This window comes from Poecilia reticulata, linkage group LG5, assembly GCF_000633615.1.
Source record: "Poecilia reticulata strain Guanapo linkage group LG5, Guppy_female_1.0+MT, whole genome shotgun sequence".
NCBI lineage: Eukaryota > Metazoa > Chordata > Actinopteri > Cyprinodontiformes > Poeciliidae > Poecilia > Poecilia reticulata.
This window is the reverse complement of record NC_024335.1, coordinates 2,482,582-2,487,757: the sequence shown is the minus strand read 5'-3', so window position 1 is coordinate 2,487,757 and position 5,176 is coordinate 2,482,582. Positions and strand designations below refer to the sequence as shown.

At 37.2% G+C, this 5,176-nt stretch overlaps 1 long non-coding RNA gene across 3 annotated transcripts in view; it reads left to right on the top strand.

Annotated features, from left to right (window-relative positions):
• LOC103464309 (uncharacterized) overlaps positions 1–4,668 on the top strand; it is a 22,477-nt gene extending 17,809 nt beyond the window's left edge. For 2 of the 3 annotated variants that reach the window (XR_533638.2, XR_533637.2), the window contains exon 5: positions 4,504–4,668. This is a non-coding gene — a long non-coding RNA (uncharacterized LOC103464309). Of the gene's footprint in view, positions 1–877; positions 978–4,503 lie in introns of all 3 variants that reach the window. The other variant, XR_533639.2, reaches the window with a different exon arrangement.
• Positions 4,669–5,176: the final 508 nt, after the last annotated feature.

The window sequence follows — 5,176 nt, the reverse complement described above, 5'->3', positions numbered from 1 at the left end:
AACGTGGTTAAAAATGTTAAAAACAAACTTAACGTGGTTAAAAACGTGGTTAAAAACGGACGACTATGTTTGGATAAAGCACATAAAACATTGTTTAATGTTTTATATATACCAACTTAATATATAAGTTGGTATATATCCATTTATTATATATATTTAATGACTTCAGACATGTCTTTCAACTTTTTTTTTTTTAAAAAAGGGACAAATCTGGTGACTTTTGTCTGAAGGTTTTGGCAAAATATTGGAGAATATAACAAAATTACAGTGAAACATAAAGAGAGCACATCAGAACCAATTTGTTCTGTTTATCTGCAGAAAATAGTTGATCATCAAGGATTTAGTAGTTACTCTTTAAGTACAAAGTTGTTGGACGTGAGCTGCGCTTCTGTTGACTATATAATTGCACAATTTGACATTTTGAAAATAAATTTTCTTAGTGGAAATACGCTAATGTTGAAAAAAAAAGAGTTTTTTGATTCAAAGATCAAAAATGAGTTTTTTTTTTAGCCTATCGAAATTGATTTATTGGGAAACAGGAGTCATGTGATCAACAACTGGATGTTACTACTGCAGGAAAAGACGAAGAAGACGACGACAGGAAGTGGTAGGAGGATGTTTTTGTGAACAAACTTATTCACGTCTGATTTTAATTGTTTTTTTAAAGGGAACAATGCAATTGCAAAATAGTTTTTTTCTGCATTAGTGTAATATTCAGAGAGGTTTCAGAGTCAGTAATAATGAAAAGTGCAGAAAGAAAAGCTGACACGATTCCCACTGTGGCTCCTCTATCTCTGAACCAACAGAGTGATTTTAGAAATGTTCTTTTGCCTGATGAACACCCATGTCTGAAGGGGTTGTTGAATTGCTTTTCCAGCCACAGCGGGTTAGTCAGACGGGCTCAGAGGAAGGCGAGGATCAGCAGAAGGCCAGCAGAGCGAGGAGAAACGGAGCCGTCCCACAATGACGCCCAAAAGGTTTGGTGTGTTTTTCAGCTTGTAACGTCGTCAGAGACGACACTTTGGTTTCAAAAGCTCGAATAGAAACATCAGATGTTCACTTGGAAGAGGATTTAAAAGCAAAAAAATGTTTGTACCTGAAGTCCTGACTTTTAAATCCACTCATTCTGGACTGAAATACCTGAACAAAAAAAGAATTGAAGCAGAACAATAAATATGCAAAAATGTACTTCTATTGCAAATGAAACAACCATTTTGCCATCAGATTTTGTGTGTCGGGTAACTAAAGCTTTTAAGCCTTCATTCATGACATGTTGGCTTTTCCACTGGCTTGTTTTCGGCAGCTCAGTTCCTCATTGTTAGACTCCTGAAACTGTCAGCGGGCGGAAAAAGGAGCTTTTGTTCCAGCTGAGTTGAGAGACTTTTGAAAGTTGGACGTCTCAGCACCTGTGAAGTAATTTCAGAATAATTGCAATTAATCAAGAACCTCGTTAACCTCATGTAGATGCAGTCGATGGTAATTAAATAACAGTCGATGCAGATTTAAACAACCTTAAAAGCTGCTGGAAGAATGGGGCAAGTCAAAAGATTAATTACGGGAGGAAAAAAGAGCAAAAAGTAAAGGAACAAAATGAGTTTGCATAAATATATGAGCAGCCTCTCAAGCCTTCCAGGCCAGTTTACAACCTGAAGGGCCATCTTTGTTCGCTCTGTCGGACAAAAACCCAACGAGTGCTCGCATTCAGCCGGTGTCAGCTCTATGCTTTACCCGAGCGCTGCGTGGAAGCGAATTAAAAGTAAAGTTAATTAACCACTTGAGTAAGTAGAGCAGTCAGGATGGAGCCAAATCAATTAGCTATTGGCAGGGGACACAGAGCTCGGGGGGGAGGAGGAAGGCCGCTACTAACCGGAGCCAACACAGTCCTCAAACAACCTGACGGCTGAACAAAAACCGTTATTTACGTAGAGATGTGCAATGCAAAGATGAGCTGGAACTGCAAGCATGAAAATAAAGCTTTACAGCATGTCTGGGGACCAGGTGTTCAGTCACCTGCACAGCATTTCTAGTCGTTTGTTTCATTTTTCCAAAGAAAGTCACCAGATTATTAAAGGAGGAAATGTAAAAAAACAATAATCAGCTGAAACAAACAACTTGGTCATGCTAGTGTTTTATCCTTTAGACCATTTAAAATGTTAAATAGTGTTACCTTCTGAATTATATACATAATACTGGGCTGATGCAGTTATGAAGAAAAGGAGATTAATACATTATAGGCAGAAAAAATGAGCAATTTTACCCCAAAAATCTCAGAAACAAGGAAATTATCTCAGCTCAAAAGGCTGAAAATTTCTAGGAATAAAATTGTAATTTTTGAGCTCAAAAGTCAAAAATGTCAAACTTTCAGAGTTCAGAAAGTTCCCACATTTTTCTAGTAAATATGTGAAACTAATCTCAAAGTTTGTGGGTTTTTTTTTTTCTTCTCTTGGAAACGGACGAGTTTCGCTGCTCGGAAATCTTCAGTTTCTAACTCAAAACATTTTCTCAAATATATTAGAACGTTGTTAAAATGACTTAAAGATGCTTCATGCATTATCTTCCAATTAGTTTTGATTTTGCGTTAGCTTCTGCTATTGTTGTTGGCAAATAAACAGTAGATCACAGGCAGATTCATTTGTTTCAGCAGATAAATCGGCGTGTGAAGACTCTGGTTTTCTTTAGTTTTACTTTAGCCTCCACACAGGTTGGTTATTATTTTCAGAGAATTGACAGAGAAAATCCAAACATATTGAGAAAACAAAAATGTACAAGGCAAAAGAAAAAAGGGTTCCTAGTTCTGATAAACCTGGTGGCCAGACAGACGGAGAATCCTGGAGAAATGTGCAGATTTTCCTTGGAGTTTAAGTTTCTAGACAAGCATCAAAATGTGTTTTCTGATTTTCTGTTTTCTGGGACAAATGGGTCACAGTGACGTGCCTGGATCCACAGGGAGCAACGCTCACACACACATTCCAGCTCAGAAAGGAGAGCTGCAGGGTGGCGAGCTCTTAATTAACGGAGCGACAATTTGCATTTCACACCTGACTGAGCTGCTCATAAACCGGTTGCACTCGCAGACCAGACACATGAATGCTCACCTGCAGTAATTTACATTAAAACAGATGAGTCGGCAGTAATCTACCGTCTGAACTCTGCAACTTCTGTAATATTTTAACTTTGTTTCTTGTTTGTACAGGAGCAGTGAAGCGAATAAATACACTGGGAAATATTTAAACATTCTTTAAAACGACATTTCATTATTTTAAATGACTGAGATTAAAATTATTAGTATGAATTTTCCAATCGGTCGTTTTTTCCTGCAGCTGTTGGTTACCTAAATTCAGTCACTGCTGCAGCAAAACGGCAATGTGCACAGAAGAAAACGCGTTTCCAGTTGTAGACATGACTGATTGAAGCTCAGGAAAAACAAAAGGGTAAAGGAATTAACGTTTTGCTTTTAAAAAAAATGAAGTACAAACAGCAAACACAGTCGGAGGGATTCAGCAAACAGCCGACAGCCTCACCCAACCAGCAGGTGTCATCTGTGGTTTGCACATTTGCAGAGGCAAAGCAATAAAAATCATCAGATCTTAACGTATGGTAGCACAGTCATATGAAGAGATGTTTATAAATGGACACAGACATAATTGTTGATGATTTTCTGTTTAACTTGTGCAGATTTTATTATTTTTTTCTAATGATTTTATCTTAGAAAAATTACAGCAATAAACATGTAAGCAGAAATAATTACTGCAGCTGGAACCGAGGCAAAGTTACATAAAAACAGGAGCAGAATGGTGACACTTTGAACCCATTATACTATTAAATGCTTTAAACCAAGAAGTAAAAATGTATAGAATAGATAAACTAGTTATATATAGTGACAAAAATAAGCAATGTTTGCTTCTAAACCTCTAATCTGTTAAAACATCTCAGTAAAATTTGACAGGATTAAAGATAAACACACGTCTCAGTGTAGCGTGTCAAATACATGCTAACCCTTCGTTAGCTCATGCTAACCAATTTCACAGATGACTGAAAGTGTCCATTCTGCGTAGAAATGGGAGAAAATATGCAATTTATGAAGCCAACTTTAAAAACCTTTTCAACTACTCTGTCAAAGACATTCCTAAAGTATTTACTTTTTAAATAAATCTGGAATTTAGCTCATATTTGACCAGTTTCAAGCCATTTGGTCCACTAGAAGAAAAAAACAACTTTTTGGGACACATCAGCTGTGTGTTTGTAAAAGAGAGAAAATGAGACAGTTTTGAAAACTTCCACAGAAATTGGCGTTTTAAAGCCGCCACGTTGAGCTAATTGCTATTCGTCCCAATGTGAGTCCTCCACGTGGTTTTCTGTGTAATTGTGATAAAGTTACGACATGTGGAGTTTCCATTAGTACGTTTCCAACAACTGCATGTGAAGAGGTGTGAGCTCAACTAATTCTCCGTTATCAGGCCATTTCTCCCTTTGACTTTTTCCGCTTTGTTTGAATTCCTCCAGGTTGCCATGAAAACCTGCCTCATGGTTTGAAACCGCGACACAAAGGAAAGGGGAACTAGAAAGAAAACCGTGCTACTCGACAGAGAACGCATTCAACTCATCCTCCTTAATTTAGTGGATAAAATTAATTGAGAACTGAAAAAGAAGGTTGCAATAAAAATTAAAAGTAAATGACTCTGGGCTTCTCTTGATCTATGGAATTAAAGAAATATGGAAAGATGAGAGATTGTCCTGGTTTGAGGTGAGCTGAGGGAGGAGAAGATCTGATTAAAATAAAGATGTTTCATAGATTTTATGATGAACTTGCAATTTGACTCCTGGAGGGTAAATTAGCCCAAATATCTGAGTAAAAAGGCAGCGGTTTGTCAGAACGGTGCTAAATCAAACGACTTCAGCCTGATCAGTCTTCAGCCTTCATGTCTGTAAACTTCAGCTCTTGAATCAGTCCTATTGTAAAAAAAAAAAAAAAAGCAGAACAAAATATAAACTATTCCTCCACAATCAGTCAATACAAAAAATTTGTTTTAAAAAATGTTAAAATATGAGCCACAGAAACAACCAATCAGAGCCAGGAGGAGGCTCTTGGAACTTTGTAGCTGTCAGCCATCTTGGTAGGTATTTGTAAATGTCATGACAGTTGTTATGGAGTTGCTATGACAACACAAGCTGCGTT